Here is a 12,665-nt window from a genome sequence, read left to right on the forward strand (position 1 = left end):
TGCACCCCAACTCCAGTCATCTCCCTATCCCGTCATACCCACCCTCTGTCCTTGAAACCTTCCCCCCCAAAGAAAAACAAACAAAACAAAACAAAAGAAAAGAAAACAAATCTCATGGAAGCCATAGAGTGTCACCCTTTGGTCCACATATCTTTTTTGCAAATGTGCTTTGCAGTGAGTCATTGGCCTGGTTCAAGGCCTCTGGCATCTGTCACACTAGCAACACTGTCTTCAGTGTGACTCCTCTTGGATATATTGTTATTACCCTTTGTCATGGAGATCCTGCAGCTTTGGATCAGCAGGACCAGACCTGTCATGGGCTTCAGTAGTTCATAGCTGTTGTGGGCCAATCCAAAACCCTTGATCTGGGCCTGGGAGGGATCTGAGCTGCTCAGCCCACCAGCTCTTTTGCACCCACTTTTGGGATCCATAAGCAGACATCCCTATGACCAGCTTCAAGGGGCCTGACAAACAGGATATCAGACATCTGTAAGGCCACCTACAGATCACCCACAGATCACCTGAAACCACCGGCACATTCTCTGGGTCACCTTATAAGAGAACTTGCACCATGTCCTCTAGCAATCTCTCTCTTCCACCCTGCCTGGAGACGGTCTCTGTGACCCCTTTCCCTTAATAAACCTCCCACGTGGAATCACGTGGTTATGATTTGTGAACCTGCCGTGTAACTTAATGCACAATCCTAACACCCACATCACTAGGGCCAGCTCTCCAGCACTGCCCCAGATAGCTCATCCAGTGCCACAGTAGGCAAGGGGCAGAGTCAGTTCTCATGCTCTCAGGGTATCTCACCCTCACCACCAGGGCCAGCTGCACAGGTGGTGCTGCAGCCTTGGAGAGGCAGAGCCAGTTCTCCCTCTCTCATGACCGCAGGTCACAGGTGTCAAGATGGAGAAGGTCATCTCTCCCTGGTCCACACCACCACATGGCAGACGAGAGGCAGGGGCAGCTCTCCTGCTCTCACAACCTCAGGTCTGGCTTACAGCATGCCCACAACATGGGCCAACTCTACTGTGCTGCTCAGGTGAGATGTGTAATGCCCAGATCTTATGGTCCCCAAAGACCACCAGGAGCCGCACCACATATGTAAGAGCAAAGAGCTTTATTAGGGCTTAAGCTCGGCCTCTCCACCATCATCAATGCAGTGGATCAGAGAAGAGCCCTGAGCAGCTGCACAGTAGGGTTTTTATTGAGGTTTGAGGAAGGACTGGGAATTTCCAGCTTAACAGTTACAGGATTGGCTGACGTTCAGCAAGGGCAAGCTTGTTATAAAGTGATTGGCTAACTAACAGAACTAACATTCAGTGAGCTATCTACAGACCTCAAGAATGTTAGGTATCTTCTGTGCCGTGAAATGTTCTACTACAAGGTGGGCTGCCTAGCATGGATGCCCCTCTCTGAGATAAGATACATTCACATTCTTGTGGTTATCCTCAGGTTGTTCCTTGGGTAGGGAATCTTATGACCTTGTTTCTGGAATTGGTGACCTATGGGCTAGATCCTGGTGACCTTGGGGTGGGGTCACTACTTCCTAGGGACTTTTAGGTGACCTTGTTTAGGCTTAGTACCTGGTGACCTTTGGGGGCCAGTGTCAGGCCTTGTTCTCTCATTAGCAGCTTCATAAAACCTGAAAACAACACTAAAAATTAGCTCATGATTCATTATATACATGTATAGAGATTTTTATGATTTTCCAAGCTACCTCAACAACAATATAAGCACTTTCTTACTTCATGTTTGTCTACTTAAACACACTTGTCCTCATCACCAAAAAATGTCAGTGCATCAGGCTTTCATTTCAAAAAAAATGTTAAACCGGGCCTGGTGGCTCACACCTGTAATCCCATCACTCAGGGAAACAGAGGCAGGTGGACCTCTGTGGGTTTGAGTCCAGCCTGGTCTACAAAGCAAGCCCAGGACAGCCAAGGCTATACAGAAAAAAAACACAACAAACAAACAAAACAAAAAGTAAAAGTTGGGTCGGTAAGGTGGCTCAGCAGGTAAAGGGGATTACTGCCAAAATCTAACCTACCCGGTAGAAGGAGAGGACCAACTCTAGAAAGTTGTCCTCTGTCCTCCACCAAGTGTGTGTGTGTAAGCTGTGATTGTATCTTGTGCTAGCATTATATGTAACATAGGTAAGTCACCTCTTTCACCTGGGTAAGTGAAGCTATGTTTTCACTGGCACAGAATACAAGTGTATATAAATCTGTCTCATGTTAGAAGGCTTCTTTCAGCCAGTTGGTAAGATTGGGGTCCCTTTGGCCATTGACTACTCTTATGCCTTATTATTCTGTACTAAACTCTGTAAAGAAATGGCAGGCAAGCCAAACAGGGAAGCCGGATCACACACTCCTGTAGTCCTCTGGGAGGCAGAGGCAGGAGGATCTCTGTGAGTTTGAGGCCAGCCTGGTCTACAAAGTGAGTCCAAGACAGCTAAGACTACACAGAGGAACCCTGTCTTGAAAACTACCCAAAAAGATGGCAGGCAACAATAAAAATACAAAACAGTGCTGAGTGTAGTGACAGATGGCTATAATCCCAGCAAAGTAAGAGGATCATGAGTTTGGGGTTAGCCTGGGCTCCATAGTGAATTAAAGGCTAGCTTGAGCTATATGTGAAGCTCAGTTATCAAAATTGAAGCTTTGTCTCAATTATCAACAGCAAACCAAATACATTAATACTAGTTTCACTAACGACATAGACCATGTGCAATATTATAATTCAATGTAAATATGCATAAGTATGCTTTATAACAGTTAAAACCATGCATGGTGTTTAATCTCTGCTGTCAAAATGACTGGAATTAGACTAATCATAAAACCCACCTCTGAGTGAAGAAGGCTCCCAGAAAGGATTAGAAGAAGGAGAAAGATATATCCTGAGCATGAGCTTCAGCATGGGCTTGGGTCTTGGACTGAATATGAAAGGGAAAGTGAGATGAGTGCCTCTATGAGCACTGTGGGCATAATGAAATGAGCTGCCTCACATCCTGCCACCATGCTTTCCCTACAGTGACAGGCTGTATTCCCAAAACTGTAGGCCAAATAAATCAACCCCTTCCTTAAGTCAAGTTTATCACATAGACATACAAGCACATTTAACACACACACACACACACACACACACACACACACACTTAATGTCTACATCTATCTCTTGTTTCTTCTTTTCAAATAGTCAGGTTCAGAGAGTTTAGAGAGTTGGCCCAAAGCCTACCAACCCCTACTCAATAGGATGGCGTGTGCAGTAATGGAATTGAGGTTCCTTTCAGCTAAATAGCACTCTGCCACCTACTGATATGCCTAGACTAGATCAGAGATCACAGCAGAGGCAGAGTCTGTGCTTCTGCCTCTCATAATGTCATGAAATATGGACAGGGCTGAGTGTGCTTCTTCTATTTGTGTTCTGTGTTTTCCTTAGCATATTAAAGTTTAAAGTCTGCATGCATAAATCCCGGAAATAATACAATGCACAGTGAGAACAGGAAAACTTTCCGTTTTTCAGGCACAGCCTTAAGATGTCACAGCAGAGCCTTAGGATATGGATCATTCACAGAGTGTTGAAGTCAATCCCCAGGGCCACCAAAAGTCAGCATAATGACAGCATCTTCAGAATAAAGCATTTACGAACCTTATTCTATTGCACACATGGAAAACTGAAGCGTATACATAGATGCGGGACACTGTTTATTTATAGTATGTGCCCTCATAATGAGAAACAGAGCAGTTGAGAAATAAAAACATGGAGGCTCTGGCAGCAATTAAATGTCAACGACCCAAAGCTGGCAAGAACAAATGCTATATGGATTTTATAAAACCCAGGGAGTAGTAGAGCTAAGACCAGTTTTTAAAAATATGGCTTCTTCTTAGCTCTCTTCTTGAGACGATGACCCATTCAATAGCAAGGAGAGGCTGGCAGAGTAGCTGAGAACTAATTTCATACACCAAGGATGGCCTTGAACTCCTCATCCTCCCGCTTCTGTCTGAATGCTGGGATTGTTGCTATGTGCCATGGCATCCATCTTGTGCATCCATCTTGTCTCTTGTTTGTTTGTTTGTTTGTTTGTTTTTGAAAGACAGGGTATAAATATATAAATCCACATAATTTAGTTTTATTTTATGTGCATTAGTGTTTTACCTGCATGTACGCCTGTGTGGGGGTGTCAGATCTTGGAGTTACCGAGAGCTGCGAGCTGCCACGTGGGTGCCGCAAATTGAATGTAAGTCCTCTGGGAGAGCAATCAGTACTCTTAACTGTGAATCCATCTCTCTAGTCCACCTTTGTCATTTTTTAAAATCACCTCAAATTTCAAATTGCTTGAACCATATAAAATCCAGTTTGTATTGTGTTCAGGTGTGGAAGGAAACAAGAAAAAGAAGATATTCTAAAAATTTTTTTATTAGTAGTGTTATTCTTGCAGCCTGACTGCAGTTTTCCCTTTCTCTTTTCCCAGTCCCTCTCAAGAAGATATTAAAAAAGAAAAAAAGAAAAGAAAAAAAAAAAAAAGAAAAGAAAGTCAGAATAGCATTTGGGTTTGGCTCCTTTCTGTCTGGTTAGCTTTCTTTAATTTTGATCCACATAAACAGAAAACAGGACAGCGTGGAGGCAGTGGGTGGGTGTGGTCCAGGTAGTGGTTATGGACCATGGGCTCCTGGGCACCATCTCCAGACACTATGCTGAGCTCCCACCTGAATTTGCCAGCCTTAGCATCTTGGTAGCTGAGGAGGGTCATCCTTGCCCTGTTACAATCCTCAGCAGATGCTGAAGGAGGAGACTTCATAGATCAGTGGGCACCAGAACTAATTTGAGGGCATTAAAAGAAAAGCATTAAGCCAAGCATGGCAGCACTCAGGAGGTAGGGGCAGAAAGATCAGAAGCTGAAGGTCATCTTTGGCTACATAGTGAGCTCCAAATCAGACTTGGCTATATGAAATTCACCCCCCCCCCCAGAAAGAGGGATTTCACTTTCCCCCTTCCATGTAAAATACCAAGATAACATATCATCACTGGCAGTAAAAATTTATTCCAACAACAGTGTGAGTATATAAAAGGTCACATGAAGAGAACTAACTTACATTTATTCATCAATTCTTCAAGGCACTAGGTAAATAGGTGCAGCAGGATCAACACACGCTATAATTGTTTTTTGTCTGTGTCTAGTGTGAATGTGTTGCATTAGCCTGTTTTCTTCTTCTGTTGACCCTAATGCAAAGCTGGCTGCCCTTCTGTTTCGTGAGCCAGCAGTTATGGAAATGCCAGTGCAGCGGCAGCTGCAGCAGCGAGCACACTTGCGAGCAGACACACGTTGATACCATCTGTCAACGTGGACGCGATTACATTTTTATGTCTGAACCTCATCAAAGACTCTTCTGCTGAAGTGAAGTGGCACTGCACAAAGAATTGGCAAATGTCTGAAGAGGGCATGTGCCAATAAGCCTAAAGCTTCAGACACTGAAGCAGGGGGATAAGAGGTTGGGTCCACACTACCTAGTAAATTTAAGTCATGCACTGAGACCTTTTCTTTCAAAAAAACAAAAATCAACCTGGCAAAGTAGCACTCACAGGACACAAAGAGGGGTGTCTTTATGAGTTTGAGCCTACACAGCAAGTTCTACTACATAGTGAGATTCTGTCTCAAAAGACCAAAAATAAAACCAAAATAACCACCAAGAACAAAGGAAAGCATTTGCCTTCTACTCACAGTATACGCAATTACTGAAACATGACACAATAAAATAAAATCTAAGATATATGTGAAAAATTTATGTGTCAATTAAAAATTAATTTGGGCAGAGGGTTTGAGGCTATGAAGTTTAAACAGGCAAAGTTGTAACACTGAAACATTGTTAAAAAGAAAGAAAAAGAAAAAGGAGGGTCTGGAAACTGTAGCAGATCCCCTGCCTAGTATTCCTGAGACCCTAGTTTCATTCTCAGACACACACACACACACACACACACACACACACACACACACACACACGCACGCGCGCGCAGAAAAGAAGCTAGGTATAACAATGGTACATGACTCTATAGTCTGAGGACTCATGAGTAGAAGAAAGATTAAGAAATCAAGAGACTGGTGATGTAACCCGGATGGTAGAGTGCTTGCCTAGCATGGATGCATTCAGTCTCCACTGAGTCCCAGCACTCTGCAGGCAGAGGCAGGGGTTATCATCCTCAAGGTCATCCTCAACCTTGAGTTCAAGGCCAGCCCGGGTTAAATTAGACAGCAAGGAAAGAGCTTACGTACACTCTTTCTTCATATTTATAGTTGCTGACCGTGGCGGAGTGAACTAACCAGCAAAAGATTGCATGGCACACTGCTTTCCCAGGTGTAGTCCAGAGAATCACCTCGCTACTGACCATGAAGAATATCAAGCCGGGTGGGGTGGCATGTGCTGTTAATACCAGGGTTTGGGAGGCAGAGGCAGGATCTTTGTGAGTTCAAACCCAATCCAGTCTACATTCTTAGTTCTAGACCGGCCAGGGCTACATTGGGAGATGCTGTTTCATAAAAAAGAAAAAGAAAGAAAAGAAAGAAAGAAAACAGAACAAAACAAAACACAACTAAACAACAGCACTTGTTCCCAAGCCTGATGGCCTCAGTTGGATCCCCAGGACTCACAGGACAGAAGAAAAACTGACTTTTGCAAGCTGTCCTCTGGCTTCCAAATGCCTGCAGTGATTCTCCCCGCCCAACCCCCCTTTGTCTCTCTTTCCGTGTATATCTCTGTCTTTCTCTCTGTGTCTCTCTCAAATAAGTAAATACATGTGATTTTAAGGTCCCACAACCAAAACAGACTAGCCAATCTCAAGCTAAGCAATCAAATCCAAAACAAACCAAAAGATACCAGAACCTTACACCTAACCTAGAAAGTATTCTACCCGTGAGTTACCTGCCTTCAAAACTGAACTGCGAGGCTACTAGCACATATGAGATCTGATAAATGGTATCTTTTAAAAACATATTTTATAGACAGGTCCTTACTGAGTTCCTCAGGCTGGGTTCAGACACTTGGTGATCTCCCCACCTTGACCTCCTGACTGCCAGGACTTATAGTCCAGGCATCATCATATATAATGTTTTTTTTTGGGAGGAGGGGGTTGAGACAAGAGTTTCTTTGTATAGCCGTGGCTGTCCTGGACTCACTTTGAACGCCAGGTTGGACTCGAACTCACGGCAATTCACCTGCCTCCCTGAATGCTGGGAGTACAGGCATGGGCCACCATGCCCAGCTATAATGACTTTTATGTAACACAGCAGTGCCCGCTTCCTGCTGATCTCTGTGTTGTCACAATGAATGTAGAAAAAGGAGGTACTTTTCAGTCAGCCATGGCAGAGAGCAGAGAAGATTCAGCATTTCCTTTACTTCAAGGTTCACGGCCCCTCCCTCGAGAGGGACAGCAAGAAATCAATGCCAGAAGTCTCTGGAAGGGATATTGCTTAATGGTTGTGCTGTAATCAGATCTGTGAGCAGATTCCTCTGCAGGCAATCGATACAAATGCCTTGCGGCAAAACAGAGTGCAGATCAGGGAACCACGGACATCCATCAAAGAAAGCAGCTGATGTCTTCAGAGCCCCACCATGACTGCTTCTCCTAGTACCCATGGCTGATAACTCAGTTCAGACAAAATGGAAAAAAAAATGTCCAGCCCTTTCCATATTTAGTCTGTGGTTAAAATGATATTTGGTAGAATGCCTGCCTACTGTGGCTGATGCCCTAGGTTTAATCCTCAGCACTACAGAAATCAAGTACATGGCACGTGCCATAATTCCAGCACTATGAAGATGAAGGTGGGAAAGTCAAAGTCATCTTGAACACACTGAGTGTGAGGCCAAACTGGTCTATGTGAGACATGCCCCCTCAAACAAACAAACAAACAAACAAATGAAAGACCAGGCCTGACCCCATCCCTGAAAAGTCATCAGTCCCAGGAGTTAGGCCATAGATCACCAATTCCAGGAATAAGAAAAACATAAAATTCCCTACCCAAGGAATAGCCTGGAGGTAACCACAAGAATGGGAAGGTATCTTATCTCAGGGCGGGCATCTGTGCTGGGAAGCCCACCTACCTAACATTCTACAGACAGCTCATTTAATGTTAGTTATATTAGTTAGCCAATCATTCTGTAATAAGTTTGCCCTTGCTGAATATCATCCAATCATGTAGCTGCTAAGCTGGGAATTCTGGGTCCTTGCTCAAGCCCCAAATAAAAACCCTGCCATGTAGCTGCTCGGGGCTCTCCACTCTAATCCGATGCTTTGGTTACAATGGATGGAGAGACTGAGCTTAAGTCAGAATAAAGCTCTTTGCTCTTTCATATGTGGTCTTTGGGGACCTTAAGATCTGGACACAACACAAGCAAACAAACTGTATTTTAATTTTATTTTGGTGCTGGTGATTGAACCTAGGGCCTCACACGAGCTATATACTTTTACTTATTTGTTTGAGGCAAGGTCTCACGCTGTACTGAAGACTAACATGAAACTTACTGTGCCACCCAGCTGTGGCAATCCTCCTGCCTCAGCTTCGAGACTCCTTGAATTGCAAGTGTGTGCTACCATGTCATGCTCAGTTTTTCTATTTGTTTTGTTTTGATTGGGTTGGGTGAGGGGAGTGTCTCCTGTTGTGTAGCTTAGCTTCTCAAACTCAGTGTAGCCGAAACAGGCCTTGAATTTCTGAGCCTTAGGCCTCCATGTCTACACCCCTGGATTTCAGGCCACAGCCACCACACCCTCGCTTATGCAGCACTAAGTAGGATTAAATTCAGGGCCTTTTGCTTCCAAACTGAGCCCCAGCCACAGCCCTGTCAATGTCTTATACATTTCAACCATTTGAAGAAAATTCACACCCTGGCAGTGGTGGCGCATACCTTTAATCCCAGCGCTTGGTAAAAGGCAGGTGGATCTCTGTGAGTTTGAGGCCAGCGTAGTCTACAGAGTGAGTTCCAGGACAGCCAGGACTACACAGAGAAACCCCATTTTGAAAAACCAAAAAAAAAAAAAAAAAAGAAATTTCGCAAATAGCAAATATTATCAGCTGCTTTTAAGGTACATTTATTTTTTAGTTACTGTGTGGGGAAGGGACACAGCACACTTGTGGAGGTCAGGGGACAATTTGCATGAGGTGATTCTTTCCACCATGTTGGCCCCTGGGGATTGAATTGGGGCCATCAGATTTAGCAGCAAGTGTCTTTATGCCACCCTTAAACTAATTTTGTGGGTGTTCCATTAATAGTGCTGAGCATAGCATACATAGTTTGTATACTGTCCAGGGAACTGGTCTCGCCTCTAATCATCTGACAGTGATGCCATCCCCATTTGAACTCTCATAACCAGCACAAAGAAAGCAGTGATGATGAGCCTCACAACCCAAATGCAGCCTTGGGTCTGAGTGGCTACAGTTTCTGTTTGCTACCTTTTGCACTCTATTTTCCGTTCTAAAATACAAACTTGTAGGAGAATCATTCCAAAAGGACTCCCGTGACTTTGCTAAATGCCTTTGGCCCCTCAGATCTCCTCTGTCATGGTTAGTATGAATGTTGACCTGCCATCTTTTCCTCCTGTTGTTTCCCCCACCCACTCTGCCCTTTCAGATCACCAAGAGCCACCACTTCTCTAGCAGTGGCCGTGAACTGGAGGTGCCCTGACCTACACTAGCTACTGTTTACTAGCTCAAGGCAGCTGCCTGACCCCATCGATGCTGAGTTTGTTCTACCGAAATTTCAAAATCCAGGTAGAGAGATTTCAAAAGACAGAGGAGGGAGCAAAAGGAGGTTGGGAGGAAAGGAAAATCAACACTTCTCTTGTGTTAGCTGTGACATGCAAAATTCAAAAGCTTTATGTACATAAATATATATATATATATAGTGTGTGTGTATATAATAGTATATATATGTATATATGAATACACACATACACACACACTCTCTCACACACCATATATATATATATATTATATATATATATAATATATATATTATATATATATATATATATAATATATATGTATGCTGTGATGTTGACTAGTTGGCAGAGTGCTTACTTACATATAATGCACTAGGCCCTGGGTTCAGTCCCCAGCACCACATAACCGGGGAACGGTGAGACAATGCTTGCAGTCCCAGCTCTCAGGTAGAGTTCAGAAGTTCAAGGATGAGCTAAAGCATGGCTCAGCAGTTAAGAGCACTAGCTGCTCTTCCAGAGGTCTAGGGTTCCATTCCTGGCACCCACACAGTGGCTCACAACCATCTTTAACTCTAGTTCTAGGGGAACCAACTCTCTTTTCTGGCTTCTGAAGGCATGATATACCCATACACATAAAGTTAAAAAATAATCAGAAGTTAGATTATTTTTTAGCTATGCTGTGAATTGGAAGTTCTGAGCTGGGTGAGAAATGCCAGACTCCTTTGTCAGGGAGGCTTTCTCTTCTCTCCCTGGCAGATCTCAGACCCCATACCCTCTACCTGAGGAATGTCACTGTAAACCTTAGGGAAATTACAGGTCCAACTCCCTTTCTTCTGGTAGAACCTGTTCAGCAAGCACCTGGGGCTCCTCTCCACAGAATTGAGGCATCACAGTACCTTAGTCCTTCAGCCAATGACATTCACCCACTGTGGATGGATTTTTCTCTCCTCTCCCCGAAGTTCTATATGTTCCCCTCACCCCTAGAATAAAGTTGATCTGCCTCTCTGCAGCTGCCCCCATAAAGTCATTTCTGTGATGCTCACTGCTTCCAAGCCCCTGTCTGCTCTCCCCTACCTCTGCTCCCTTTGTCCTCAATGGCCATGATGGGGGCAGGAGGGGAGCACTTTGAGAGCCAAAGAATGGAAAGGGAATCTCTCTGTAACTATTTTTTTAATTTATTTATTTTTATTAATTACAGTTTATTCACTTTGTATACCCCCATAAACCCCTCCTTCCTCCCCTCCCGGTCCCATCCTCCCCCCCTTCTTCACGCATGCCCCTCCCCAAGTCCACTAATAGGGGAGGTCCTCCTCTCCTTCCTTCTGATCTTAGTCTATCAGAGCACATCAGGAATGTCTGCATTGTCATCTTCTGTGGCCTGGTAAGGCTGCTCTCCCCTCAGGGGGAGGTGATCAAAGAACAGGCCAATCAGATTATGTCAGAGGCAGTCCCTCTTCCCACTACTATGTAACCCACTTGGACACTAAGCTGCTACGGACTACATCTGTGCAGGGGTTTTAGGTTATCTCCAGACCTGGTACTTGGTTGGAGTATGAATCTCTGGAAAGACCCCTGTGTTCAAATTTTCTGGTTCTGTTGCTCTCCTTGTGGGGTTCCTGTCCTCTCCAGATCTTACTTTTTCCCACTTCTTACATAAGATTCCATGCACTCTGCCCAACAGTTGGCCATAAGTCTCAGCGTCTGCTTTGATAGTCTGCAGGGTAGAGCCTTTCAGAGGCCCTCTGTGGCAGGTTCCTAGATTGTTTCCTGTTTTCTTCTTCTGATGTCCATCCTCTTTGCCTTTCGGGATGGGGATTGAGCATTTTAGTCAGGGTCCGCTCTCTTGATTAGTTTCTTTAGATGTACAGGTTTATCCTATGTTATATGTCTATATGAGTGAGTATATACCGTGTGTGTCTTTCTGCTTCTGGGATAGCTCACTCAGCATGATCCTTTCCAGGTCCCACCATTTACCTGCAAATTTCATGATTTCCTTATTTTTCATTGCAGAGTAATACTCCATTGTATAGATGTACCACAATTTCTGCATTCATTCTTCAGTTGAGGGGCATCTGGGTTGTTTCCAGCTTCTGGCTATTACAAATAAAGCTGCTACAAACATGGTTGAGCAAATGTCCTTATTGTGTACTTGAGCCTCTTTTGGATATATGCCTAGGAGTGGTATAGCTGGATCTTGAGGAAGTGCTATTCCTAGTTGTCTGAAAAATAGATCCATACTTATCACCCTGCACAAAACTAAAGTCCAAGTGGATCAAAGACCTCAACATAAAACCAGACACATTAAATTGGCTAGAAAAAGAAGTGGGGAATACCCTTGAACTCATTGGCACAGGAGACAACTTCCTGAACAGAACACCAACAGCACAGGCTCTAAGAGCAACAATCAATAAATGGGACCTCATGAAACTGAAAAGCTTCTGTAAAGCAAAGGACACCATCATCAAAACAAAACGACTGCCTACAGATTGGGAAAGAATCTTTACCAATCCTTTATCTGACAGAGGGCTAATATCCAGTATATATAAAAAACTAAAGAAGCTGAAAAGCAGGAAACCAAGTAATCCAATTTAAAAAATGAGGAACAGAGCTAAACAGAGAACTCTCTGTAGAGGAATATCGAATGGCAGAGAAGCACTTAAAGAAATGCTCAACTCATTAGCCACTAGGGAAATGCAAATCAAAACGACCCTGAGATTTTGCCTTACACCCAACAGAATGGCCAAGATCAAAACCTCAAGTGACAACACATGCTGGAGAGGTTGTGGAGAAAGGGGAACCCTCCTCCACTACTGGTTGGAACCACTCTCTGTAACTATTTACTTGACAGTTACTCCACATGTTTATTTCTTCTTCCTCTCTCTCAAAGGTAATGTTGAAGCAGGGTCTCCTGTAACCCAGGCTGGCCTCAAATTTTGCTATACAGCTGAAGA

This window comes from Psammomys obesus, unplaced genomic scaffold, assembly GCF_907164565.1.
Source record: "Psammomys obesus unplaced genomic scaffold, mPsaObe1.curated_primary_1811, whole genome shotgun sequence".
NCBI classification, from domain to species: Eukaryota; Metazoa; Chordata; class Mammalia; order Rodentia; family Muridae; genus Psammomys; species Psammomys obesus.